The 13,993-nt window shown below is 55.9% G+C and overlaps 1 protein-coding gene and 1 long non-coding RNA gene across 4 annotated transcripts in view; one reads left to right on the forward strand and one right to left on the reverse strand.

Moving 5' to 3' along the window:
• The window catches only part of LOC105539672, a 14,930-nt gene extending 10,070 nt beyond the window's left edge, over positions 1-4,860 (forward strand). The window contains exons 4-5 of the long non-coding RNA XR_001006086.1: positions 1,909-2,010; positions 4,134-4,860. This is a non-coding gene — a long non-coding RNA (uncharacterized LOC105539672). The remainder of the gene's footprint in view (positions 1-1,908; positions 2,011-4,133) is intronic.
• Positions 1-11,980, reverse strand: part of CNTFR (ciliary neurotrophic factor receptor) — a 38,454-nt gene extending 26,474 nt beyond the window's left edge. The window contains exons 1-2 of one of the 3 annotated variants that reach the window (XM_011980059.1): positions 11,922-11,980; positions 2,909-3,019 (exon numbers count right to left, since the gene is read on the reverse strand). The gene's annotated coding sequence lies outside the window, so the exon portion shown is untranslated. Of the gene's footprint in view, positions 1-2,908; positions 3,020-11,408; positions 11,586-11,921 lie in introns of those variants that run through there. The other 2 variants (XM_011980057.1, XM_011980058.1) reach the window with 2 other exon arrangements.
• Between the last annotated feature and the right edge of the window lie 2,013 nt (positions 11,981-13,993).

Below are 13,993 nucleotides of genomic sequence, written 5' to 3' on the forward strand. Positions count from 1 at the left end.
CGGGCCACGCGGTGAGCGACGAGGGCCCCGAGCCCCGAGTGAGCGACCAGGCAAGCGGGCCGGGAGGAGGGGAGGAAGGAGCGCGCTGCAAGCGAACGAGCAAGCGAGCTAGCGGAGGGAGAGTGAGGGACGGCATGCAGTGAGGTCATCCTTTGAATCTAATTGTCTGAGTCAGGAGGAGATGTGGCACTTGATGCTGGGGGAGGGGAGGCAGAAGGGACCCTCCCCGCTCCGGTCCAGGCCCCACTCCACACCCAGGGGCGGCCGGGGCCTCCCTTCCCCGGCCAAGGAGAAGTTGCCGCAGGCCAACTCGGGCAGACCACTGCCGGTCTCAGGGCTGACCTCTGCAGCCTGGGGCTATCAGCAAGCGGTGAGAGATGTGGGACCCGGCCCCAGCTCCGGACTACCTTCCTTCTCCCGGGGTGACCGCTCCCTCCCAAGGCCCAGCTCACTTTCCCGCATTTTTTAGGGCACGGGAGGTTCCCAGCCTACCCCCAGGTCCTATTCCAGGTCCTAGTCCTGCCCTCTGAGGATAAAGCAGGAACTTCAGCCAGCCTTCCAAGTTGCTTACTTTAGAAGTATGGGGCCCCAACTCTATTCCCCAAGTTACTTCCAGTGCTGGGAATTTGGGGGAATCTGGAAACTGAACCCCAGGCTTACCATCCTGCCCTCTGGGAATGACAGTGCAATGCCACCCGTGCTCCAGTGACCTTCTGTATTTGGGATGAGGACCCCACATCCCCCTTCAGGAGGGGCAGGAGCAGGGCAACTCCTAGGGTCTCCAGGGAGGGACCAGGCTGCCCAGAGGGTGAGGGACAGATTGGTCGCTAGACCCTGGGCTTGTCAGGTGTGCACACCCGTACATATACACATGAGCACACGCACACGTGCACACGCACATGGGGTCGGGGGCACCAGAGAGCTCGGGATGCTCACACCAAGGGCCGTACACCCCTCCCTTCGCCCCCGTGGGGGAGGGGTGATAAATATTTAAGGGGCTTTTAGCTCAAAAGGGGCTGGAATGGGGGAGGGAGGGGGATCCACGCTGCCTGATTAATGGGGTTACGGGCTTGGATCAATCCCTCCGCCCGCCGCTCCCTCCTCCCCCTCCTCCCTCCCTCTGCCTAATGCGCTTTATCAGGAGACGCTTTTCTGACTTGGCAGCGTCGGGCGTTTTAAATAGACCCATTTAGAGCTGGGGTTGGGGGAGAAGGAGGGGGGTGGAGAGACAGAGATTGAGACAGGCTGGGAGACAGAGACAAATCAGGAAAGAGAGATGGGCCCTAGAAGAGAGAGACTGGGAGAGGAGAGACAGAAGGAAATGCAGAGATACCATCGAGATAAGACACTGAGGGTGAGGCTCCCACGGAGGCTGAGATGGAGAGAGAGAGGGTGATGGAGAGAGAAAGGGTGATGGGAGGCCAAAGGAAGCTGGGGGCCTGAGAAGCAGAAACAAACAAACAAAAAGAGAGACAGGGAGGAAAGGAACCATGGGCAGCGGGGAGAAACCCAGAGAGAGGCTCTCCACAAGGGCTGTGTGCTAGCCTGGGAGACAGCAGATATTCTTTATTTCCGAAAACTGTTTTTCATCCACTTTGTTAAATTAAAAAGCTGTTTTTAAAATGGTGCTGGAGGTGCTGGCTGGGGGAGGGTGAACAGAACTGCCAAGTCCTCCCTCTCTGGCCTCCTCCTCCTCCTTGGCCCCCACAGAAGCTGCCTCAGCCTGAGCCCCTGGGGTGTTCTCCAGCTCCCCTGCTCGCTGAGGCAATCCTCTGAGATCCCCAGGAAGAGGGTCAGGGCATCTGAGCTACTGTTCACTGGCAGGAAGTCCCTCCTGCTGTCTGGCTTCAGTTCTTCTTGCTGCAGGGAGCCCATTCTTTCCCCGACCACTATCCTTCTCTTCTCCAGCTCCCATCCCAGTTCCCTAAGGTGTTCCCAGTTTGCAGAGGATTATGTGCCCTTGCGGCCCAGTAGCCCACTTTCCATGTAAGCCATCAGACTCCTCCCAAGGTACCCCCCGTAAATATTATCTTTTATTCTGTACATCCATCTCCTAGCCCCATCCTACTCTGAACTATCAGATACATACCCCATGTCCTTGGGTCCTCTGGGAACAGTGGGGTGAAAAGCTTAACTCCCTACAGCCTTCTCAGGCCTCCCTTCCTCTTCTCCTGGGCCCCAGCTCCATCTTAAGCCCCTTTTATGTGTCAGCCTGGGGTACCCCCACTCTACCCTCAACAACACCCTGGTCCTAGTTGTGAAGGGTTAGTCCCCCCTCAGCCCCCAGCCAGGAAAATGGCCAGTCTGTTTGGGAGCTGAGATGAAAAGCCCGGTCGGCCTTTGTGGGCCTCTGGCGGGTTTTGGACAATAGGCCCTTCCGTTCCGCTCCAGTGCCTTGATTCCTTGGATGCCCCCACCCCCAAGCTGCCAATCCAGGGGCCTTGCCTGGCCTGAATGAGAGACAGGGGGAGTCAGGCTCGGCCCCACAGCTGGCCTCAGAAGATTCTGGACTTTCTAACCTCCCATCCCATCTTTTTAAAGCCTACCTGCTCCTCCAATCAAGCCAGAGAGATGTTTGGAGGGGCAGAGAGGAAACCTGAGGACACTGAAACAGAAACATACTCCCATATCTGGGACTCAGCTCCCCCTTAGTATAGAACCCAGTTTCCTAACCTGGTGTTGCCCTTGCCTGTGTGACAATAGGTAAGTCTCTTCCCTTTCTAGGCCTATTATGAGAGCATGAAAAGCCTCAGCCAGGCTGAGCCCAAAACCTCTGGAAAAAGAAAGGACAGGGAAGAGAGGAAGGAATCTCAGGTCCTCCTCCACTCATGTCCCCTAGACGTACAGCCCCACTACACCTGCCTGATTCCCTGAGACTGACCTGCCCCACCTGGGCCCCGGCACCTACCTCTTCACCACTGGCCAAACACCAAGCACATCAATGTCCTCCTCCTCCTCCAGACCAACTCTTCAGGACTTCCAAAACCAAGGGGGCAAGATGAGGTGACAAGGCTAGAGTCTAGAAGGGCAAAGGGCATAAATCAGAGGTCACAGAGGAGCCACAGGCCTTAGTCCAACTCAGAGGCCATTCCATACTCACAGCCCCACTGTGAGAAGGGGAGACTGAGGCAGGCAGCAGCTAAAATCTGGAAGAAGAAAAGTTGAGAGTAATACAGACCCCTTCTAGCACCCCTTGCTGACTTCAGGTTCTGAACCACAGGCACAAAGGTTACCAGAAGGCAGTGGCCTGATACAACACAGAGATACACACCCGCAGACAATCCACAATTCCCATACAATCAGTTCACAGACACACAGGCACCTCCATATCACATGCATCCTCACATGCACAATCCTAGAGTCACAGGGTCACAGGCATGGTGTAAATAACCACCATCATAACACCCCCTTCCTTATCACCACTATGATTTATTGAGCATCTATTATATGCCAGGAACTGTGTTTGGCACTTTATATGCATTATCTTACTTAATCTTCATGATTTCTCCATGAGGTAGGTTTTATTGTTCTTCCCATTTGATAGCCAAGGAGACTCAGCTTCAAGGAGGTCTTGCCCTATACCACAGAGCTGATCAGTTCCAGAGCCTAGATTTGAGTCTATATCTAATTCCAAAACCTTGCTGCTATATCAACTTGCCTGTGCAGATCTCTCACCCACCTGCACAATGCCTTTCCCAATAATAATAGCAGGTATCACTTGTTCAGGGTCCTTGGTTACCTAGACACTGTGATAAGTACTTAATTTACATTTTGGTACTGAATCATCGAAACAAGCTTCAAGGCTGGGCATGGTGGCTCACACCTGTAATCTCAGCACTTTGGGAGGCTGAAGCAGGTGGATCACCTGAGCTTAGGAGTTCGAGACTAGCCTGGGCAACATAGTGAAACTCCATCTCTACCAAAAATACAAAAAATTAGCCAGGCATGGTGGTACGTGCCTGTGGTTCCAGCTACTCCTGAGGCTGAGGTGGGAGGATCGCTTGAGCCTGGGAGGTGAAGGTTGCATTGAGCCAAGACTGAGCCACTGCACTCCAGCCTGGGTGATCAAGTGAAACCCTATCTCAAAAAAAAAAAAAAAAAGCTTTGGAGGTAATACTGTTTCTGTTTTACAGATCCTGAAACTGAGGAGAAGCAGCTTGGCCAAAGTCACACAACTGGTAGTTGGTAAAGGAGCTGGCCTTGAACTCAGGGATATCTTGAAAGCCACTGTTGCTTCTATGGACTCCAGCCATTCAAAAGACCCCTCACCTTCTATAAGACCTCAGGAGATCCTCGGGGTCCAACTGCTCCCCTGAAAACAGGTCCCAGATATATCTGCCAAAGGTATGATTAGGTGCCTAAACACATACCATGAGAAAGGGATTCCATGTCTTCCAATCCTGCCCAGAGATGCAGAGACATCACCAACCAGGGAGAGATAGCCAGAAGCTAAAATAAGGTATTAGAGACAGGCTGGTTGATAGTAACAGATACAGCCACACCAAGACAGGCCCAAAGGGAGGGAGATTGAGGGGAAGCCAGAGACAGAGAGGGATACATTAGGCCAAAGAATGAAAGAGATAGCTGGAAAAGGAGACAATAAGAGTAGAGGCGGGTGCAGGCTGACATGAAAAAACACGGACAGATACACTCCAGTATGCAGACAGACACATATAGACCCATCTGACCTTCACAAGAAACAGACTGTGAAAGCAAGCAAGGCTCAGGCTGTGTGTGGCGTGCGTGTGTGTGTGTGTGTTGTGGGGGGAGCATGCAGAGTCTGTATTGCTACGTACATTACACCAGCTGCTTCCAGCAATTTCATCTGATTAATAATAAATGCCCCATAATTACAGCTGCTCCCCTAGCCCTTCTTCCTGTTTTTTGTCAGCTGCTGCCAGGCCAGCCCCCAATAGACCCTATGGTCCCCTCCATCCTCACCTGCTGTCCTCTAGGAGGCTAAGAGAATGTGAGCTGGTAGAGGAGGCCAGACTCCCAATTTAAGGAGGGATACCCATCTCCCTATCTTGGATTAATGCCCTTTGCTTCCAAGCAAAAAGTCACCTTACTTAGGTCTCATTCAGAACTCTTCTACTGCATAGGTATAACTTGTGACCCCTAATATGGCCTAGGGGCCCACATCTGGGATGCAGAGAGATGAAATCCCCTTGCCCACTCTTTATTACTCGCTGGCCAAGACTCCATCCACAAACTTTACCTAGCCTCAGAACCCTGTAGGCTCAGAGGAGGAAGGGACCAGGACAGGGGCCCTCACCCCATCATTCCAATCCCAGACAGCCCGAATCTTTGCCCACTTGTATACCCTAGAGCTCTGGACACTAGGTGGCTCCGCCTGCCCATTCCTGAGTACTCCCCCAACTCCACCCCCACAGGTCCAGCTCCCTCCAGGCCTCCCACCCAAGCTCTCCAAGGCAGCTCTATCAGAATCAGCTGCGGGGTTGTGCCGATCTGTTTCTAATCGTTGGGGCCTGGTTCACGCTTGCCCCCACCCCCCAATATTGATTCCATTATTTGGAAAGTCACTGACGTCAGGGGCCTGGATGGGTGCCAAAACCGCCTTCTCTCCTGGCCTGGGCCAGGGCCCAGCCCCACATCCCGCAATTTCACGGAGGGGCCCAGAAGGGTCAGCTCATGGGCCAACGTCACATGGCATCTTCCCTCTGACTCTGGGCTCCTCTTGCCTTTTTGGGACCACTGTGCAGCTCCCTTCTGGATAGAGGGGCTATGCAAAGGCCTGGGTTTTAGAAGTTGGGGGAGGCTATAAAAGGGAGTCTTAAGACCCTCATTGGGACTCTGGCTGCAAGGAGGGGCTCTGAAGAGGTAAGGAGGAGGGCAGTAGCTCAGAAAAGGGTAGTTGGGAATACTTTGTGTTTTTTGCCACACTCTTATTTTGGAACATCCTGAAGCTGGTCTTGAAATGAATCCTACAGACTACTTGGTTTTTATTTCTGATATCAGATGTATCTCCAGACTCTCTTAGAAGGAAATTCTCTGCAGTGTAGGATAACAGATTACCCTAAATTTTGCCATAATTTGACTAACTGGCACCAGTAATTTTATAAATCTTTGCTCCACATAAAACAAAGGCTCTCTCTGTCGTGCATCTCTCACCTGTGCTGCCTCAGGTTCCCCATATTCACACACTCTCCCAGTCTTTCCTGGTGCTGGGTGTGTTTCTTCCTCTCTGTCTCTATCTGACCAAGATGCAGCCACTGCCACACTGGCCCACGCCAGCAACTCCTGGGCTCTGGCTGGACAGAGTATTTTTAGGATCCGAACCCCGTGTTCTCAGACAGGCATTAATAACCAATACAGACAGTCTGTGGTGCCCACAACAGCTACACAGCCTCAGAGCTCAGCCTTGGAAGGTCAGAGATGGGGTCCATTCCCTCAGTTAGAGGGTCCCTGAGGGAATGGACCCCATCTCTTCTCGTCCAAGAAACCCACACCCAGAGAGGGTAAGGGGCATGTTCACCACCACATAGGGAAAAAAGGACCTTACCTTCTGCAAAATCCTGAGGCTGGGATGGAGCAGGGTGACCTCTGACCTCTGTCACAGAATCAGAGTGATTACCCTGCCCCAGCCTCCTCTGGTCCAGGCCTTTCCAAGGAAGGGGCCTATCTTCTGCACTCCTTCCCTGAGTGAAGGAAAGTCCTTCCTCTAGTCTAGCCTGCAAACCAGTCTTCCTTTGAGCCAAACAGGGGTGTAGGACAGGGGATGCTGGGTCTCAAACCACAAATCTCAGGAGCTTCCTTCTCCCCACGATCTGTCCCACTCAGTGATTCATGCTTCAACATTTATTGAGCACTTATTCCCTGCCAGGCACTGTACAGGGAGTCAGGCACATGGTCCTGCCCACAGGGAGCATTCGGTCCAATGAGAAAGAAAAAGATGTATTACTGTTCACACAAGAATGCCTTCCTATGGTGTACAAGGTTTGTGCCAAGAGCAGGCAGGTACAGGGTGAGCAAGGTAGACCCAGTCCTTGAGTCACACAGACCTCACAGGCAACTACTATGCAACCTTGGTGAGTGTCATGTGGGGAAAGTACAGGTAGGCTATATGGTGGGGCACACTGACTGCCCTGGGTCTGGAGAAACCTGTCCTCCTACAGGCTAAGGACTCTTCAGTTTGCTCCTAAACTCAAGACGGGCCCTCAAGCTGAATACAAGTCACTACCATAGTTTAATTTCAGTTCCTGCTACTGTAGCTCTAGTCCCAGCTTTTGGGAGCTGGGTCTAACTCTTCTTCAACATCTGCTCCAGCTCCTCCTCCCACCCCTTGACCCACAGAGTGCCTAGCTCTGGTGACCTCCAACCAGGCACAGCTCTGTGCTTTGGGACTCTCTTTGCCCTCTGCAGAGGTAAAAGGGATTGACGACCTCAGTGCTCTCCATCCCCAAGGACCACTTGCCTTCCCAGCCCCTCCCCACAGGAAGCCGAGAGCCCTTGTGGGTTTGGTCACTCTGGGCCACAGGAGTTTACAAAGCTGAGGTCTCCCCCACTACCCCCACCCAATGGTGGGTCTAGAGGAGGGGTCAGTTCTCACTTCTCAGGCTCCTTGCTCTCTAGGACCCCCTGAAACCAAGCACACATGGTCCCCCCCAACCCATCTGCATTTCAAAGAAAATCCACTCCATATGTTTCCTATTCATTTACACTTCAACTCGCCATGGGGGGGCACAGAGCAGGGGCACCTTGCCTCTAAGCCCCCCACCCCCATAGGGGGGCTGGAGAGCATATGTCCCCTTCAGGACAGGGCGCAGTTACAGCCCAGCCGTCTCAGTATTGGGAGGGACCGCAGGGCCATGTCCCTACTGCGTGGGCTCCCATGGGGGAAGACAGCATATCTCAGGCAGCCCCACCCACTAATGTCCATAGCAGCAGAGCACGCAAAGTCCAGGGCAGGGTCTCCAGGGGAGTTGGAGTCCCAGGGCTGGCTGCAACCTAGGCCCCCCAGGGCTACTGCTCTTTTGGGGAACAGAGTGGGGAAGCCCAGGCATGCCCTGGAGCCAGGATAAGGGCTCAACAGGCAATCCCAGAGACACTGTGGGACACACACAACATAACATGGTCCCTACCCCTCCCCAGCCAGGGCAAAGAAGAGAAGAGAGCCTGGGATCCCGGATCCTGTCTCTTCCTCCAGCTACCTTCTCCTCACAGATTTGAGGCTGTTATCTCTCCTACAATCACAGATTCAATACCCTGGAGCAGTCGCAGGAGCCAAGGTCTGCTCCCTCCAATCTTCACATCCCTCCCATCCTAAGAATGATTGAGATGTGTGTGTATGGGGTGGGGAAGATGTCTTGGGAGGACAGGAGTCTTATTTCCCCCACCTGGCCTTCTCTACTACAGAAGGGATGTCCAAAACTATTCAAGGGGGATGGGTGTGTATTGACATGGCACACAGAGGAATCTAAGAGTTCACGTCACTCCTGTACCAACGATCCACTCAGATTTTCCTGCCAAGTGCCTAGTCTCCTTATGGAAGGAAAGCAGGGAAATCTGACTGGGTTAGCCTTTACCACCACTCCCCTCCATTAGCCCACAACCCATGTGAGGGATGTGACCAAATGTGTATCCTCTCTCCTCCTCACCTTTGGAGAGGAGAGATCCTGTAGCAGTCTCTGTTCCTCACCTCAAGTGCCCCAATACTCACCACAAACCAAAGGAAAGCATGGGCATATCTGACCATGAGTCCTAAGTTCCACTGGAATTGTGAATGGCACAATCTCAGTGTGGATCTGAATGTGAGCCCAGGATGAAAGTGTGAGTTTAAGTGTCACAGTCTAATGTCCCATCTAAGTGTGAACTCCAAGATGCAAGTATGAGTTTGAGTATGAGCCCAGGTCTCAGCACGCATCAGACTGTAAACCCCAGTGGGTCTGAATGTGAGCTCCAGGACTGATGTGTGAGCCTGTGAGTCTCAGGATTCCTGCACAAGTCAGCATAAGCATTAGAGTTCTAGTGTAAGTCTGAGTGTGAGACCCTGGTCGTAAGGGCTTCTGAGCATGAGCTAAGGTAACTCATATGGAGTCTGAGTGTGAGCACTGGTATCCCTTTTTAAGTCTGAGTGTGAGCCCCAAAGTGCCCTTGTAAGTCTAAGTGTGAACATCAGAATCCTAGTGTGAGTCTGAATGTGAGTTCTGAGATCCCAATAGGAATCTCAGTGAGTCACAGGATTTCACGTGAGTCTGATGGAGTCACCAAGATCCTGGCATGAGTCTCTGTGTGAGCCTTAGGTTACCCACGGAGGTCTGACCCCCAAAGTCCCCATATGAATCTAAGTGTGAACCCAAAGGTCCTAGTGTGAATCTGAGTAAGCTCCAGGGTTCCTGTGTGAGTCAGTGTGATCCCCAGCTTGGAAGTGTGAATCTGACTATGAACCCCAGTGTCCTCAGTGAGTCCTTGAGTTCAAATGTGAGCCCCATGTTCCCCATGCGAGTCTGACTGCAACTCGGGAGTCCCAGAATGTAGGAGTGTATATGTAACACTAGTTGTTCTGCCTGTAATACTTGGTGAATTTGTGTCTGTGTCACTGACACAGTGTCACTGACACGTGAATTGTGTCTTCATGTGAGCCCCAGTGTGAGCCCAAGGACCCCAGTGAGATTCTGGGTGTGAACTCTAGGTCTCAATGTAGATCTAAGCTAAAGGATAAGACCGTGAATCTAAGCATGAGCCTACACTCCCAGTGTGGGTCCCAGTGTGAGCAGAGTTCCAATGTGAGTCTACATGGAAACTCCAAGACTGAAGTGTATCCCTGGATATGAGCCCCACAATGTAAGTGTGAGTCCATATGAATGTAAACCCCTAGACCCTAGAAGGAGTTGAAGTGTCCCAGTGTGCATCTGAGTATGAATTCCAGAGCCCCCAGAAGTCCTGTGCATGATCTTTAAACTCCTAGTCTTTGTGTAGGCTCATGGTCTCAGTTGGAGTATCAGCCCTGACAGTGTGATGAACCTCAGCTCCATCTCACCAATGCTGACCAGGAGCCCCTGGCACCAGCTGAGAGGATTTGTGTGGGTTGTGACAGTGGAGGCAGGGGGGCATAGTTTGAGACACCTAGGCCCTTCTAGCCCCCAAGTCATTGCTAGCCCTACATCCCTAGGAATATGCAATGGTTCAAGCCCCATTCCCACACGTGTAATGACACACCATCACACCCAGAGTTACATACACAAAAATACACCTGGTGTTGCAGACTCCTCGGACACACAGCAATTACAGATGCACAGACACACCCAGCATTTCAGACTCACCACCTCAGTGATCACAGCCACACAAACACACCCAGTGACACAGACACAAATTCACCAAGTATTACAGGCAGAACAACTAGTGTTACAGATACACTCCTACAGCGGCATGCAGACACACACCCAGTGTTGCAGACAAGCTGCCAGGCACACAGACACACACAGACGCTTCTCAAAGAGACAGACTAGACGTAAAGAGAAAGAAAATCCTGAATTTTCAACAAGGCGTGAAATAGTCCTGCCCGCCTGAAGCTACTGGAGGGGGGAGGGGGACAAGGGAGCCAGCGAGCTAACGGTGGAGGATGAGGCTCGGGAGAGAAGAGGAGCCGAGAGGGAGAGCTGTCCGTCTGGTGACCTCCCCACGGCCCAGCCCCCACGCACGCGGAGATACACTACTCGGAGCAACACAGGGACACCCAGGCTGGCTCACACTGAGCCGCACTGGAGGAGACACACACGAGCAGACTCACAAAGAGACACTTGGGGATACACCATAGGCAGACTCACACAAGCCAGGAAGACTTACAAAGAGACACACTGGAGGAGACTCACTACATGGAGATACATCCAGGCGGACTCAAGAGAAAATCATGAGGAGGCCGACCGACACACACACACACATGCATACACACACACGCGCGCGCGCGCGGATTCACACGGACACACATGCACTGGCAGACGCGCAACCGTCCGTTCGTATCCCCGGCGCTCTGAAGTCCAGATTTCTGCCCGAGAAAGCAGCCACCTTTGGGCATGCAGAGGCCACTACGAACCCCCGAAGCCCAGGAATTTTTCCAGACCCCGCGTGTGCAGCTGAGGGGTGGGGAGAACAGGGACACTAGGACAAACCGCCGGAGCCACCTCCCTCTAGTCGACAGTCCGGCCCCACCACCACCACCACCACCACCACCACCACCACCACGCCCAACCCCCGGAGCGCCCGGACGTGGGGGTTCGCTTCTCCAGCGCCCCCGCCCCCGAGTTTGCAGGCAAAGTTTCTCGTGAACTTTCCTGTCGCCCTCGGCCGTAGGCCCACGGGTGTCCCCTCACTCTTCCCGCGCGCACGGTCTGTCGGTCAGTCCGGGCTCTGAGGGTCTGGCCGCGCGCACTCCGCCGCAGGGTACTCACCGCGCCCTCGGGCTACCCGGGCTTCGCGCTGCGCCTTCCGACCGCCCTCGGCAGCGAGCGAGGCAGGGAGCGCGAAGCTAGCACCGCCCGCCGGATCCCACCGCCAAGCCTCGCGCCGCGCCGGCTGGAGCCGCCGCCTCCGCTGCCGCCGCCGCCCGCTCTGCACCGGCTCTTCAGCGCTCGGCGGCTTTAACCCCCCCATCCTCCTCCCTCCCTCGCGGGCTCCCTCCCTCCTTCCTTCGCCCATGTGACCGCGGGCGCCCGCTCGGCCGCGCGCGCCCTCGCTCCCCTCCCCCTCTTGCCTTGTCTCTCCGCGGCCGCGCGCCACGACCCCTCCCCGCCACGGGCCCCGCGCGCCCCCGCCTTGGCACGCTCTCGCTCCTGGCACACGCGGCCCGCTCGCCCTGCGCGGGCCTGTGAGCCCCCACTCCCACTCGCCCGGCACTGGCACGCGCTCTGGCCCCCCGCTGGCATACTCGCCCGCACTGGCACGCGTGGCTCCCTCGCGTTCACCCTTTCTCGGGCGCGCCCTCCAGACGGCTGTGGTCCCCGTGCTTCACGCGCAGCCCCGGCCGCGGGTCTCGCAAACGCGCGCGCGCGCACACACACACCCACTCCGCCCGCTCCCCTAGGGCGGCTGGGCGCGCACCCACCCCCGGGATCGCTCCTTCACACTCACTCTCCCTCTCAGTCTTGGCCAGGTCTCTCCTGCGCACACTCCCGCACGTTCAGGCCCTGACGGCCTCGCACCGACTCCCTGGCACACCCCAGGCCAACTCTCGGGGTCCTCCCTCCGGCGTCGCCGTGAGAGGAACGCGAGCCAGAACCCCCAACCCCCACTTTGGGCAGAAGAAGCCAGCCGACTCCGCCCCTCCCCTATTACTACTGCCCCCCGCAACGACTCCCCTCCCGGTCACCCCCTCGCGCGGGGGAAAAGGGCTTCCTTGACAGGGGACGAACCCAGCCGGGAGCCCAGGCCCATGCTTCCCATGTCTCCTATGACACCAACACCACTACTAGCATGTTCCTCGTGCTCCGAGGACACACAACCGGGGGAGAAGCCTCCACTAGAATGAAGGGGTAGGGAGGGTGCACCCTCAATGCCGGGCACAGGCACACCCCTCGATAGGAGGCTTACTCCTTTCGCAGCCTGGGCCTCTGAGGGGCCGGGGTGTTAACTGCACTCGCCCCTGGGCCTCCGGTCTGGCTGCAACATAGGAGAGTAAGGTTAGACAACCTGACCAACTTCTGAGGCCACGTGAGAGCGCAATGGAGTGGCAATGGCAGAGGCGGAGACCGAGAAGGCCACCCTCGTCTCCACCCCTTGGATTTTTCACCCGACCCTTGACCCATAATCCTGCGCCCTGCCCCTCCGGGGAGCTGCTCTAGGGCTGAGGGCGAGGAGAAGGAAGGGAAATGTCTCGCTCTTTCCTCACATCCTACCCCAGTAGGCTGCCTAGAGCGCCCGGGCCCTTTCCCAACAAATGCCTCAGGGACTCCCACTGCAGAGGAAAATCCTTCTTCCCGCCACGGCCTGGGCTTTTCACTTTCACTTCCGTGGCCACAGAATCCCCTCTCTACAACTGGCAGGGGTCGGCATGGGCTGGAGCTCAGAGACGGCCAGTTAGGACTTCAGGACACACAGCAAACTAGCTGCGCCCCGCTGAGGGCCAGCGCACAGCCGCCCACCCAAGGTGTCCTATCCTCGGGCTCTCCGGGCCGCCGGCCTCCTGCTTCCCGGGCCGCAGACCAGGATTAGACTGAGGACGCGGGGAAGGAAGGGGGCGGTGCGACGGGATCTTGAGAGGAGCAGGACTTGCCCTGCCCCTGCGGCGAAGCTCTAGGCCCTGGCAAGGTTCGGTACACCGGGGGCCGCTCCTCCCCAGGGGGCTGACCGGCCTGGGCGCTCTAATCCAACAGGGGAGGGGCGAACGGGGTGAAAATTGGCGAGTGGTTTGGGGAACGGACTTGACCTCCAGATGCTCCGGTGTCCCTGGCTCAGCCTCTTTCTGCCAGGTTGGGAGCAGTCGGGAATTCTGTCCCAGTCCAACGTCCCCCTCGTCCCCCTCGGCCCTCGGGGACGCAGAGGCTGCAGTATGCAGAGCCGCAGTCCACGGCTGCGGGGACAAGATCCGCACTGGGCGTCCGGAGTCCTGGAAGTGGACGTGTGGGTGTCAGAGGGTAAAGGAAGAGACGCACGTCGGACCTCTGTCCAGGCGTCAGGCCGGTCAGCAGCTCCTCCCGGCGCGGGACCCAGCGGCCTCGAGCGCTTCCCCGGGGCCGAAGCGACACCTGGCGGACGGTGCGGGACGTGCGTTCCCCTCTGGCTCCTGCTCCGCGCTGAGGCCTGGGCCACCTACTGAACACCGGGTGCTACCACCTCTCCACACCGCCGCCACCCGGCTCACAACCAATTTTCCTCCCCCCGGAGCTGGGTCAACAGACTAGTCGTGGTTTCCGCTCCTGCCGCCTCTGATGCCCTACCTAGCCAGTAGCCTTTGAGCTTGTAAGCCTCAGTGCTGAACCCTCCCCACCGCCTTGGGAGCAAAGTTGAGTTTCTTAGGTGGGGCTTCAAAGCCCTGCAG

Source organism: Mandrillus leucophaeus, unplaced genomic scaffold (assembly GCF_000951045.1).
Source record: "Mandrillus leucophaeus isolate KB7577 unplaced genomic scaffold, Mleu.le_1.0 Scaffold208, whole genome shotgun sequence".
NCBI lineage: Eukaryota > Metazoa > Chordata > Mammalia > Primates > Cercopithecidae > Mandrillus > Mandrillus leucophaeus.